The sequence below is a fragment of the Cotesia typhae genome, unplaced genomic scaffold (assembly GCF_013202065.1).
Source record: "Cotesia typhae breed Kobodo isofemale line unplaced genomic scaffold, CoteBio_Ctyphae contig_5, whole genome shotgun sequence".
Lineage (NCBI taxonomy): Eukaryota > Metazoa > Arthropoda > Insecta > Hymenoptera > Braconidae > Cotesia > Cotesia typhae.
In genome coordinates, this window is record NW_027423757.1 from 9,213,572 (window position 1) to 9,228,615 (window position 15,044).

At 29.9% G+C, this 15,044-nt stretch overlaps 1 protein-coding gene across 6 annotated transcripts in view; it reads right to left on the reverse strand.

Moving 5' to 3' along the window:
- The window catches only part of Fstl5 (follistatin-like 5), a 197,697-nt gene that overhangs the window by 167,796 nt on the left and 14,857 nt on the right, over positions 1–15,044 (reverse strand). For 3 of the 6 annotated variants that reach the window (XM_074249112.1, XM_074249118.1, XM_074249115.1), the window contains exon 2: positions 5,768–5,795. The gene's annotated coding sequence lies outside the window, so the exon portion shown is untranslated. Of the gene's footprint in view, positions 1–5,685; positions 5,796–15,044 lie in introns of all 6 variants that reach the window. The other 3 variants (XM_074249113.1, XM_074249117.1, XM_074249114.1) reach the window with 1 other exon arrangement.

The window sequence follows — 15,044 nt, forward strand, 5'->3', positions numbered from 1 at the left end:
CAGCAAAGTTGCGGAAGAAAACAACATTCTCAAAAATAAAGGGAAAAAAATATCTAAATTGAGATGGTGTAATACGAATAAGTATGTCGGGTGTACTGCATCTCCAGTATTTCTCCATTGTCAACTAATACACTGCGAAGATATCTATGGAGTACGTTGTATAGTTTTCTTAACAAAAGAGGCCGATATTCTTTTTTTCGGTTCAAATGCAACCTCTTCCTATTGTGTACATTTCAAGAAAGATTCAATTCTCAACACCGTATAGAAATTCCACGGGGAAAATGAAAAAAAATATATATTATCCAATGTAGTTTGTAGCATACCACTACTACCTCTTTTTTTTCCTAAGTGTCTTGAATTCAAGCTAAAGAATTTTTCAATGAGACGAGATGTCGTTTGTAAGTAACAAGTTTTTGTTGTTTTATTTTCTCTACTCAATTTTCAATAATATTTTACAAACCGTGAAACAATTTATCAGTCTTAAATAACATCGAGTCTATCAATTTCAGCTAAACAACTCAACCGTGTTTATTATTTAATGACAAGGTACATCGCAAATAAAAGTTATCATATAAAAAAAAATGGGTTTTTGGTCACTGAACAAGATATTGTCTTTAAAAAAAAAATTTATAGCTAATTCCACCAAGAGCCAGAAAATTCTGTAATGATACAGTTTTTTTAGAAAAGCATTCTTATCTTCTAATCGCAATGTAGTTTTTTTTTATCGAGGAAAAAACAAATAGTAATCCACGGAGATACAAAAAAAAATATAAAATCGAACATTACAGAACCTTGGTTATCTTAAACCAATTTATTTTCCAATAATTACTGTTTACTACTAACGATTTTAACAATCTTATTTATGAAGCAGGCACCCATTATTCTCCATGCACTGGTAAGCAAGATTAATCTTTTTAAGTAGCGACACTTAAAAGGCTTTAATGCAATTAAACAGAGCTTACTTTATTTTAATATACTAAAAAAGTAGATCCGTTCGTTAAAAGTCATATCACAAAATAAATAAGCAGCTAAAATAAAAATGAAAAGTATAAATGGGGCTGTGAGCAGGCCAACATGAAGCTAAATCTCCCTTAAATCGCATCGTTCAAAAAGGCGTTTGGTGTTGGACCAAATGCCACGATAACACTTGAAACCGCAGAAGCCCCATCGTAAATGGAATCAGGAAAAAGGGGCCGGTGGGAAGCGAAAGTTGCGGGTGCGAAATACCCTCACATCGATCCACTTTGAAAAATACATAACCGATATACTTCGACATATATACATGTACATATGTATGAACGTACTCAATATTTATTTATACACGTATACATGAAGAGAAATGTCGGTTTAACGCATTTTCACACAGTTGTTACACAGAACCCGACACATTTGGCAAGTCTCCAGCCTCAATTGAATGCTCGGTTTAAATGTCGTGGTAGTTTTAACGTTTTACTATGGCTTCTTCCACGAGCAGAGGAAACAAGTGCGACAGTGAACAGAAGTAACAAATAACAACAAAAAAATACAATAGAAAGGTAAGTTAAAAAAAAAAAAAAAGTACAGAAAAAGGAAAAAAATAATGCAGAGAAAATGTTATGAGAAACTTCCGAGAAGCTGCAAAACGTTATTATTTCCTTTTTGCAAAAACGACTCTTGGTTTTCCTACTCACTCACTAGAGCTGCTACTCATTTTGTCTCTTTTACTGCACTAGGAAATCCGCTCTCTCTTTCTACTTCTCTTGAGTAGGTTTTCCAGGCATTTTGCAAAGTCACCTATAAACTTAGAAGTTGCATGCACTCTTGGTGTCAAGAAACGCGGTGCGGTTTGTTATTTGGCATGTTGATCTTACTGCAATATATTGCCAGGATTCAGAGTTAAAATAGAGGGTGCGAATACAGATTGAAACTAATTACTGATCACAGCTTTTAAGAGGACTGAATCAGGTCGGTGCAATTCAGCACACACTTCTACTACTCAAATGCTCATTAATTTATTTAATTGGTTGACACTTTTCCATTGACCCGGTAAATTTCTTCTCTACAGAGAACGAGAATTGCTAAAAATAGAGAAAACCGATCGTACTAGCTCAATGATAATGCTATTTTTTTTTGTTAATAATCAATTGATAACTAACAAGATCAAATTGATTTTGATTATTATTTTTCTTCTATACTGAAAAACGAGTAATTAAAAATTTGCTTTGTTCTTTTTTTTCTCATGATAATTGATCCAATTATAATTGAATATTTTTAATAACGAATGTCAATGTGAATAAATATGTTAATAAGCTACACACTGACTGAAAAATATGTATTCAATTTTCTTTTGTCGGTAGCAAGAACTGATTCAAATAGTGAGTCAAGAATAACAGAGTACGCAATTTGCAATTTGCCTGGCATAAAAGATATAATGCAACATTAAATAACGTAAAAAAAGAGAGAAAGAGAATACAAATAGGTTAAAGGAATGATAAAAAGTAAATGAAGCTATATCTAAACTGCCAGAGAAAATAGTTGAGCTCGAGAAAAGTAAAGAATATACACGAGAAAATATGATAACGTTGTATATAACGAGATTGGAATAGGAGGAAGGCTCACAAATTCAGTGAGATCGTTTAGCTTCCGGGATATAGCATCACCGAGTCCCAGCGGCAGTCACCGAGCCGGGTCATGAAGCCGATAAACGCAAAATCCCCGCTACGCGACACTCCCGGGTATATACCTATAACTATAACAGATATAAATATACAGATGTACGTCCATATAATATACATATGAATATGAATATATATGTCCTGGCTAAAAGCTTTGCACACCATTTGATGTGTCAACCATTGTCGACTATTTCCTCGTTCATTTATGTTATTTTGTTACACCGATGTACAATAACACACTTTTCTGCATCCGACTCTACCACTATTTTATCGTATGCAAAAATAATAACGACGATCGTTTCACCCGTAACAGGACTCAGTTTACTCTACTGCTGTCATAAATGCACAAGAAGACATTTATCACACCCTCGTAATGTGTCTAGTTATTTTTACTATTTCAGGAGTCGAGCTGCACTTAACTTTCATTACCTCTGAGATCTAAAACGCTTGACGCGAATTTTCTGATGCGCTATTAAATTTCATAAAATATACGAAGAATATGAATATGTGTTTCTACTTCAATAAAAATATATTCTCAATTCTTGGAAAAATTTATATTACTAAAATGGAAAACTTTTAAGTCGATAATTCGTAATGTACTGATTAAAATGAAATTTTTAAGTCATCAAAAATTTTACTATTGATTAAAAACAGTGTCGCTTAACGAGACACCGTGAAATTGAAATCTAGATATGAAATTTAGATAATTGTCTTCTCGATCAATTGTATAATTTATTGAATTAAATACACGCTGCTAAGTAATTGAAGCTGTATAATTTAAAAGCTTTTAACCAATTATTAAAAGTGATTTTACGTTGACCTATTTTAACAGCATCCGATCTTACACGGTGAAAATCATTTTTATAGTATGTAGTGCAAATTATTAGTTGTGAAAATTTTCAAAGTAATCAATTTTTTAATTATAGAATGAAATTATAATTCTAAAAAATTGAAATTCAAATTAAATGGGTTAAATATTAATTAAATTAGTTAAAACTATAAAAATGTAGTTTAAAATATTTTCACAAAAAGATTTTCTGTACTTTTACAACAAAAATGACAAACAAAAAATTTAATATCAGTTTTTTAAACCAAATCTAAAATTATAATGGAATTATATAATCAGATATTGAATTACCATAATTTCATGACTAAAAATTTCTTTGTGGTAGTGTGAATATTGCTAGAAGAAAAATGGACTGATCGATTAGAGGATTGCGGAGCAAATAAAGAATTTCAGTGAAAAGTTTCGAGTTAAAGAAAGTAAAAAATGGAAAAAAAAAAACAAAAGTAAAAGAAAGAAAAAATGAGAAAACGGGCGATGGAGATAAGGCTATGGTAGCATTAAGAGAAAATGGTGTAAGAGAAGAGAAAATGTCGGGCATCAGACTCTGAAGCAGAACACGTCCGGCATAATCGCATTAGCGTTAGTTACAAGCCAGCCTTCGGACGTGAACTGAAACTGGATGTGCATACCTATCACCTCGAGTGACGCAATGTTCGTTTGGTTCTTGCTATATTACCTTTTATTGGATCTCATCACCATTTTTTTCCAGATTTTTTTATTCCATAATACATTTCTCGGGGAGTAAAAAATAAAAATATATTGCGTTCCTTACTATTGTCTTTTTTCTTGATCTTTCAAATACACTGCGACTTCGACGTTTACTAACAGTAATAAGAACCGTAATTTTAAAATTGTAAAAAGGTTAAAACCTTTTTCTGTATTGCTACTTAGCTTCGTTTCAGTGCAACGACCTGTCGTAAGTTAAATTTTCTCGGAAACTAATTTAAGATTTTTTCGTCTTCACTTTGTTTCTTTTTATAATAAATAAACAATTTTATTTCTGTTAATCGAAAAAGTAAGTTTTTTAATTTAAAATAAAGTAAAGATTAATCGGTTGTTTATTTGATTAACAATGGGATTTGATATTTGATACCCAACTTGGTGAACTGTAATTAAATTATCTCGCGTGGTGTCTTTGAGTTGAGGTAAATGCTTCTACTCTGCGCGATAGATATATCGCTCTATATATATATAATGTGTAGAATAGCGTGGAGTATTATGGCGCAGAATTAGTTTGCGATACAAGTCACGTCATGTGTGTAGCGAACATCCCCGGAAAACAAAGTAAACAGCGACTAAACTAGAAGCTATACAACTTTTCAGTATCATATAATCCATTTTAGATTGCTATGCTAGTAGACTACTCTCATCCCGACATCCCGGTACGGGTTTCCAATATTCTTACAAACCCCCGCACTACCCACTGCTCCAGAGGCGAGTAAATAACTCGACGCAGTTCACTCACCCCTCGATGTATCCCTTATTCGCTGCATATCAATAAAATATTAAGTATCATATCCCTTATTCGAGTTATCTATTTCTTACCAGAGTATAAATAAATAAAAACCCTCTAATAATTTATAGCAAGAGCATTTTCAAATTAACAGCTCTTTTAGTTACATTTCAGTTGTCTTGTTTCGTTGATACTAAACTTCGCTAGCATACAAAGTGAAGGAAGAAAAACAGAATGAGAGAAAAAATTTAAGACAGTCTAGACTGTGCTGCAGTCACTCAGCTACCGGAGGCTGAGCTTATTAAATTTTCATGCCTACGCTTCTGCAGTCTCTACACTTTCATTTTGTTGTATATGTAATATATATATAAATATAATACACATAGTTACGCTTTATTTACGTAGTCAATTCAACGCTTTGATTTGTCAGCTTTCAAACTAGCGGAACTAATAAGCAACTTTATTGCGTTTTATGCAAACTTTTTTATTGTTCATTTTTAATTAATAAACACGTCATTTTTTTTTGCACTAAAATCTACTCGTAGAAAACTTTTCTAATCTAACCACATGTGATCTGATTTTATTAAAATTCTTCAAAATTATTTACTTGATTCAAGTAAATTTTTTTTTTCTTTCTACCGTGTAAATTGTAATAAATTCGATCTAAAGAGTACATATTGAATAGCAGATAAGAGTGTGATTCAAAACGATAAAAAAATCAAAGTACTTGCCGGCGATGTCAAGTAGCAAATCCAAAACTGTTTTCAGGCACTCGAGTGAACAGAAGTAAAAAAAAATTCCAAGTGTCCTTACCCCAAAGTGGTCGCCTCCTCCTCAGGATCTGAAAGCAGGAAGCAGAAAAATAAAAAATAAAACTAACAGGAATAATGAAAGTATCTATAAACTCCTGGTTCATCGTAAGGTCTGACGCAAAAGATCAAAAACTTTTTAAGACTATATCTATATATAAAAATAAAAGATAAAAGTAAGAAAAGAAGCGGTCACTTCTTTTGGAGTCGCTCAAAAGAGACACGACGAAAAAGAAAAAAAGTTGAAATTTTGTATAAAACTTTAAAGGATTTTACCCTAGTAATCTTAACAAATTAGTCCCAACGCCCAACGTCCTCCCCTCTTGGGTCTTAATTACTACCCTGTCTTTTTTGCCGGGCGTCTTTAGCCCACAAAAAAATTATGAAAAAAAATCACAGTTAAGACAGTTTCTCAAAGAACATTTTATTCATCACTTACCTTCCTCTCTCATTTTTAGCGAAATGATTAAAATTTAAAGTTCATCGTAATTATTCAAAGATCCCACTTTATTATACGCCCAATATATGACAGCCTAACATTTATTAAAATAACCTCAATAAAAATAAATTATTCTTAAATTTAAATTGCAAAATTTCTTTATCTTTTACTTCCTTAAAATTCCAGTTGAGATTTCACCATGTTTTTATGCCTACGCTTTGCATTATGCCAAACACGAATTTCAGCGGACGATAATAATAAAAATAATGATTATAGTTGTACGACTTATAGCAATTGAGAATGGAGAAAAAGGGTGTGTAATTAAGGAAGGGAGAAAATTCATGTCGGGTTGGATCGAGCTTTTGCCAACGTCACCTTCTTTCTTCGCCTTTCCCTTCTCTCTACTTTCCACTGTTTTCCCACTGTAGGTGAAACGGCATCCACTCAGCTCTCCAATTTGTCCCTCGTTAGCGAGGTATCAAGAAAAATTCTCCATACTACCATTATCAACATTCTCTTTGACAAATTATTATTCCACAACAAAACCGAGAAAAAACAATACCTTAATTTGTTTATTTCTCCCGACTAATCTCCACAAAGTTATTAATCAAATCATTTATAATAACTCATACAAGCAACAACATTTTTCCTTTTATTTAAATTCATTAATAATTGCTCAAATTTTTATTTGTATAGTCAAGTACTGTCTTGAATAAATAAAAAAAAAAAATTGTTAGTATTGTAACACCTTCCCGTAAATTTTAGTCGTGATTATTCACTCATGCAAAAACTCGACGTTAAAAATTAAAAATCCATAAAATCACAGCATTAATTGCAAGAGCGTTTGCAGTTTTACCGCATAAAAACGCACTCTTTCTCTTTTAATTTGTTAATAATAATTTATTAAATTCAATACAAACGACAAAAAGCAATTTATTTACCATTTAATTTTATAGATGTAACCTACATTTATTAATACTCATAAAGAAAAATAGAGTACACGGTAATAAATAAAATATTAATCAGGTTGATTTCATTTTATCGTTGATGAATATTCAATTTAAATCACGACAGGATGATAAATAAATGAAAAAATAAAAAATGATTGAACAAAAGTGATGATGAGTATATAGAATAATAATGATATATATTATATGTGTATATGTATATATAAAGCGATATCAAAAGCATAAATCTAACTAAAGAGTATGAGGCTGTAACCTCAATTTCAGTTCCACGCTGAATGTAATCGCATAAATATAATTTATCCTGTACTCTATCGTGTTTCTACTTCTCTCTTTATACCGGCGTTCTTTTTTATCACTTTAGCTGCATATGCACTCAATCGATATTCGATCCTTTTTTATCAGATATACATCTATTGAAAAGCCTGTATTTTGCTCGTACCACTTCCACAGTAGTAATACTTACTTCGTGATCAGACATTTATTTTCACTATTTTTAATACATTTATTGAACACTGATCGATAATTATTTGAAATATAAACATTAAACTTATAAAATTTTGCTTTTATCTTTGAAATTTAAAATCAAAATTTATAACTTTTATTTTATTTTTTTTTCATTTAATTTTAACAATAACAATAATTAGAATCAACTTTTCCGATCATTTTTTTTCTACACATTATTTTGTTTTTTATCAATTTCATTAATTCAATTCTATTAAAAATAAATTTATCGGTATCTATTACCACAAAATATGTGATGCCATTTATCCAATTAATCTTTTATTAAATCAAATTTATGTTCAATAATCAATAATATATTTGTAATACGCACAACCGCGTATTTTATGCGATCAGTCAGTTATTATCGGATTAATATTATCAAATCATTAAATTATTCAATTTATAAATTCAAAGCAATATTTAATATCATAAATATGTACCAAAATAATAAACATTATGAATTATAATCATTATCATCATATCACATAATTGAATTATTAGAGCTTTATGTTCACGTTTGGGGGCACAAAATGCCAGAACAAGATCGTGTAAATAGCAGATTTCAATCATCAGGAGTAGAAATAAAATAACCGGGCAAATAAAAAATAATAATTTACTATAAACAAAAATGAAAAAAATTTTACTAACTAATACCAAGAGTTACTAAAGATTACTATGGCTCTCTCTCGAGAGATTAAAGCAAAGATCCCCGTTCAAATAGTAAGTAAAAAGCCCGTTCGAAGTTTGTGGTAATTGCAGCCAAGTGAAATTTTATCGGTCTCAAAAGATAAAATCGTTAAAATGTTGTAGCAACTTCTTGCCATATTAAAGATTATTATTATAATTACAGTCTTTTAATTAAAGTTTAATGGGCATACTTTTCAGAATTTAATATTTAATAAAGTTTTAAGACCCGGCAAACCTTTTTATCAGAGTCGCTATCATGTATGCTTACATCTATATGTAAGTATATAAGTATTTATAGTTATATAAATGTGTGTTGTACGTAACATGTAGGATGAAATAATCCCCAGAGTAGACACAACGATAGTAAGGATGTTCTCCGCACAGGAGTAGACTCCGGCTTCTATCCAGTAGCTTCCGAGATGAGATGGCCCAGACAACCCTAACCAGTCACTATAATAATACAGTTTCACAGGACATCCGGCCACTAATAACTGTACGCGTGCTTGGACAACAACACGACTCCTATGAACAAGAACAGGGTATATTGTTCTGTTAGAAGAGGATACATTCATATACATATATATATATATATATATATATATATATATATATATATATATATATATATATATTTGATGTCTCTTTATCTCTTCCTTTCCTTTATCTCTATTCTCCAAGCTATTCTCAATGCATATATCGCACGCGTATATATATATATATATATATATATATATATATATATATATATATATATATATATATATATATATTCATATATATACAACATTTATACACCAGTGGTGCTTGCCGGCACGTAGAGAAAGTTTATGATTGATCGCTGTAATTAGTGGGCCGGCAACAATGCAAAGTGAGTACCGCCGACGAGGCAGCATTACGAAAATTTATTACTATGGATTGGACTTGACTTCTATATAGATGTCTATGTATATGAACCTATGAATGTATGGAAGTATTTATAAAACAAGAACGTGCTTTAACATCAAATAATGATATTTTAATGGTTAATAATAAATCGAACTTTTCACACTGAGGAAGAAAAAATATTTTTTGAGTAATAATTACTTTTAAATAAAAAAATGTATTTAAATGAACCATTTAATTTATTAATTTTTTCATTATTACGAATTTAACCAATTTTTTAGACAAGATAATATATACTTGATAATTATTTAAATATGTTCTAGTGTCAAGAATTAATAGAAGTATTTTTTTTATCAGTGTATACTTGTACATTGTAATCATTAAATTTTTTTTATGAATAAAAACAATCAAAGGACTAAATTTTTAAAGCTGAAAATTATTTTGATAAAAAATGGATAGTTAATTAAAAAATAAATTGATAAATTGTCAGAGTATAATAAAAGAATAATTCTGAAATGATAGAACAATAAATAAATTTGGGTGAATTTAGAATAAGTTTTTCATTAGAGCTTAATTCAGCTCGTTAAAAATTTTTATATTCAATTTTGGCCTAATAAAAAACAGATAATGAACCTCAAAGGGAAGATGAGAATAAGGTAAAGGGGTTTTATTACCTGGAGAACATAAAGAAATGGGAATAAAGACTGTAATTAATTCTTATGAGCGCATATTTCGGATTTAGAGTGGACGGGAGAATGGTACCAAGCAGAAGATATAGAAATTACTTTTGAAACGGGACGCGACGGAGCCTGCAATTAATTTTCAAGTGAGCATTATGAAGCCGGGGTGCAGTAGTGGATGGTGGTGGTAATGCCGGTAGAAGTAGGGGTGTTGTATGGTGAATAGAAGAAAGCTTTCCTGTCCTGCTAAACTATCTCCAGCTGCTTTCGCACATTGTAAACTATATTAAATTCCTTGCTGACCGTAAAATAAAAAGTCCAAGACCCTGCAACTACTTCTCTCTCATTTGGCCCACATTTTTCACGATATTACTTCAACTCTAATGCATATATATGTAGATCTTCGCTATATTTCAACTGTTAAATACATATAAATACAAATATAAATATATTTATACATATACATAAACTGAGAAATATATTTGTTGATATATATAAACCAACAACATTAAATCGTCATTTAATAAAGCTTCTGGAAATGCGTTTTACTTTTATTATATTTTATTTTATATGCAGCCGTTAAAAATAAGACCGTTTAAGTCTTGCAAACAAATTTATTCTGCATAATAATAATTTTCTTGATATAGTATTGTTTTTTTTTTTTTTTTACTACTCTGGATACATTTTTCTGAATAAAAATGTAACGTAATAACTCGAAAAAAAAACTACATTTTTTTAAACTAAATTATCTTCAAAATGTTACTAAAATTAAAACAAATTTCATAATTTTTTTAGTTAATAAATTATGAGAAAAAAAATTCCACATGTAAAAATTGTAAAAACTTTGAATGCAATTTTTTCAAAAATAAACTTTTAGAACAGTTTATTTAAAAAAAAAAAAAATCAAAAATTTTTCTCTTGAGCAAAACAATACTTGAAAAAATAATAAGTATCCACACAAATTATGAAAATAAGCATGGAATTGTCTATTATAAATGAAATTTACGGCATCCTCTAGACTGTACTAAAAAAATTGTCACAGCATAAAAAAAAATGTAAGCCCTCCTGAACAATCAAAAAAAAAATTTTAAATAACAATGCCGACAAAATTAATATTTCTTCAGTATAAAAAAGTTCTGAACGGATAAAAAACCGGAGATAAAAAAAGAAAGTAAATGGTAAGGCCGCTTTAGGGGAAGGAACCGCAATAAAATCAAACATGGCCTTGTATTCTCAAGTATCACTTTGAGAACATTTGCCCAGCGGGAAATTTTCTCCCGTATCAGTGACTCAATTTTTTCACGAAACTCTATCCGAACCCGAGTAAAAGAGTAGATACGATGTATACACAATACTCTGTAATACTACATACTTTTTTGTTACTCCTTCATCCATCCGCTCCCCAAAACGCACTTAAATCTCATCGTGATTTTATTATTGTCACTGTCGGTGTTCTAGGGGAAAATAATCTTATGCTCGAAAAATTCTGTCGAGATAAGAGTTGGATAAAAGAAAAACAGTGAGACAAGACGAGACGAAAAGTAGACAACGCAATTCAATTCCGGTAAATGTCAGGCAGGTACTAGTACTTCTGTATTTCTGTACAGTATAAGTAAGCCGCTCCCAACTTTCGTACTATACATTTACTTTATTTTATTTTTCATTTCATTTTATTTTACTTTATTTCATTTATTTGGTTATTTACTTTCTTCGCCTATCTATGAGTCTTATAGCCAATGTTTACATGAGTTTCGGTACTGAGAATGAACTAGAATAGACTACAGGTATATATGCGAACTTTCGTATTAAGCTTTTTTTTTTATCTCCAAGCCAATTCGGGTTAGAGAAAAAGCATAACGGATATTACACTTTTTTTCCACTGTACTGTTCGATTAAACTACACAGTTTATTTTCGCAACGTTTAATTTTTTTTTGCTATCCAAAAAAATCTATTGTTTTATACATGAAGTTAATGACATTTACTGACTGCGGAATTAAGCTTTATTTAACACCAGATATTCTTATATGTGCCATTTTTAAACAAAAATTTTTTATTCAATTAATTTTTTTTTAATCAAAATTTTATGAATTCGTCAGATGTATTTTCTTGATATATTTTTAATTAGATAATATATTGCTAATTTGGGTTATTTAAAACTATTAAGAGAACAGCAAATAAAATCCTACTGAATACCTTTATGCTCATTATTTACGCACGAATATTTATTCGTCAAAGAGACAAATTGTGCCAAGGGGACTCCCCCAATTTTTTATTCTTCTATATTATTTCAATTTTTTATCGACATTCTAAACACTGAGCGACTAATTTTATTTTATTTTTTTGCATTAATATTTTAACAAAGTGAAATATTTTTATCCGAAAAATAAATATTCCGCTAATTCAATTAACTTTGTCGTTATTTCACTCTTGATTTATTCATAGCCAGCCTTTTGTGTGAGGAAAATTTTCGATCCGCTTTTAACTTTATAAAATTAAATCTATTATTTAATTGTAGTTATATACGTCGAGTAAATTTCAACTGGATTTATTGGAAATGGATATCGTTCTTAAATAAATTCTAGCAGATTTAATTAAATAATAAAATAAATACCGTGCATTTCTATATTAGTACTCATATATCTTGAGAATTTGACACAATATCAAGTTTTGAGTGATAGTATGAAAAATATATTAGCTTAATGTAATTAAGAAATATCTATTTCCATTAAACGTCATTTTTAATTTAAACAATCATGACATTTAAACTCCGAGCTAAGCAGATCCACGAAGATTAAAAATTTATTTAATATTAAGGTGATCGACCGCTCTAAAATCAATAATTCTCCTTATTTTGAGCCGAGAGAGGTGAATTATTGCTCAGTTACTTAAAATCTTATTAGTAGAAAATTCACCCTCGAGGGTCAATAACCGTTTGTGAGTTCTTTACGTAGCCGACTGTGAGGAACCAAAAATACCATGTAAACGTGCATTCTCGGATAAGTAACAAAATCTTGATATTTATAAAATTGCTATATTAATATTGATTTCCTTTAACAAATTGTTATTCAAAGTCAATAAAGTAAATAAACTGTCATCGAGCGAGATAATAAATTAAATTTGCTAAAAAGTTGACAAATTATTTTGGTATTAAAAAAATAAATTAAACTCATTTTCAAGTAATATTGTACTAAATAATAATCACCTACACTTCTATTATTTTTAATGATAACAGTTTAATTTTTTGTAGACAGAATAAATTTTTTTTAATAAAAAAAATATTATAATCAAATCTAAAATGTAAGTAAAAAAAAATGAAATCACTTTAGAATTCAACACGCGACTTTGAATTGAAACTATTCGCGTCTCTAACGCGAGAATATGTGAAAACTGTTTCCTCTAACATTTCCATTAGAATAAATTAAAATGAAGATTTTATTAAAAATTTTTAGAATCAAGAAGCTTTTATATAATATTACATTCGACTTTTAATTTTTCAATTTAAGTATTCCGAAAAAATATATTTTTTATGTATATGTTACTTACAACTTATAGCATAAGTACACAGTTTAAATAAAGTTTACTTTAAAAATAGCGATTCTATTCTCTATAACTAAACGATAATACTCTTCACGGCCATTAAAACAAAAGAAGCAGACCTAGACTGAATAGAGCTGGAAACGATTCCCTAAGCGCAAAACGATTCTATTTCAAGTGCTATGTGCGATTATAGGAGTTTTGATCGAATCGAAAATATCAAGCGAACCATGCCAATGTGCTGGCTACGCGGTTTGTAAAATATATATATATATATATATATATATATATATATATATATATATATATATATATATATACTTTTATACAATATACATATATACACCCGCGCAGGCTTATCCACAACTTTAGTTGCTAATATACACACATTACACAGCTAAACATCGATATTGCGGCGATAAAATGTCTAAATAAGGACTTTCTGAAACTTTTATATCGGGTAAAAATCCTCGATAAAGTTTACAATTGGTATACCGCTCTTCACTAAATTCATTCGTTTGATTCGCAAATTATTTTCCGGCAATTCCCGATAGTAAATCAACTGTCAACAATTACTTTTATATTGAATAAAATTGACTATTGAAAAAAAGTAAATAACAAATCGGTAGATAAAACTTCATTTCATTAATTTATTTTTTTTAATTCAATAAAAAACTGTTCAATAAAATAAATCAACACTGTATAAAATGAACGTGTCTTTTCAGTTTTATGATTAAATTGAAGTTAATTAAGATGTCGATATCGTTACAAACTTCAATTAAAGCTAAAGAAAACTAAGTAATATGGAAAATTATAAAAATAGAATATCAGCGAGAACTCTGCATTAATAAATAACCTCGTATTGATTAAATAAAATGTCAGTACAGTAAAAATAAAAATAGTTTAAGACTATTGTATATGTATATGCGTATGCATATTAACGTCTCGTCGTCGTGACATGACGTATCCAGCGTCAGACAACTGGGCGTCTCGTTAAACATGTATAGCAAAGAGGAGGAGGAGGCTACCAGCTTTAACTATTATATATGCATTTACGATATAAAACGTTTTCTCAAAATCGATATGCGGTAATTCCTGAATCGCGGGATAGGAGGGATACGGTAGAAACAAGTTCTGAACTTTTGACCTGGCCGCTTCAAACGACGACCATTATGTAAGTCCATTTTATTTGGTGTACATTGTACAGATATATATATATATGTAGTGGAGGAAAAAAGCAAATGTATATATACGGATACAAATGTGCCGGTAGAGGGTGCAATGCAACATATACATTATCGAGTATGTTGCTTTACCGAAAAAACGAGCTCGCAGACTCACTCAGGGTGTGTGCGCAATGTGACCGGTTAAAAACGACCGGTAAAAATGCAATAACAAATAAGCCCAAGCCCTTTTCCCCCACAACTTTCAGTGAAAAATCGGATCGGCCGTCTCCTACGACAATTGGACTAATTCTAGTCAGTTTAACTCTTGGTATCATGAACGAAAAAAATCTGAATAAATCACTCCCATCATTTTATTCAGGTCCGCTGACTTATACTATACTGTGTTTTATATTTATTTTACTA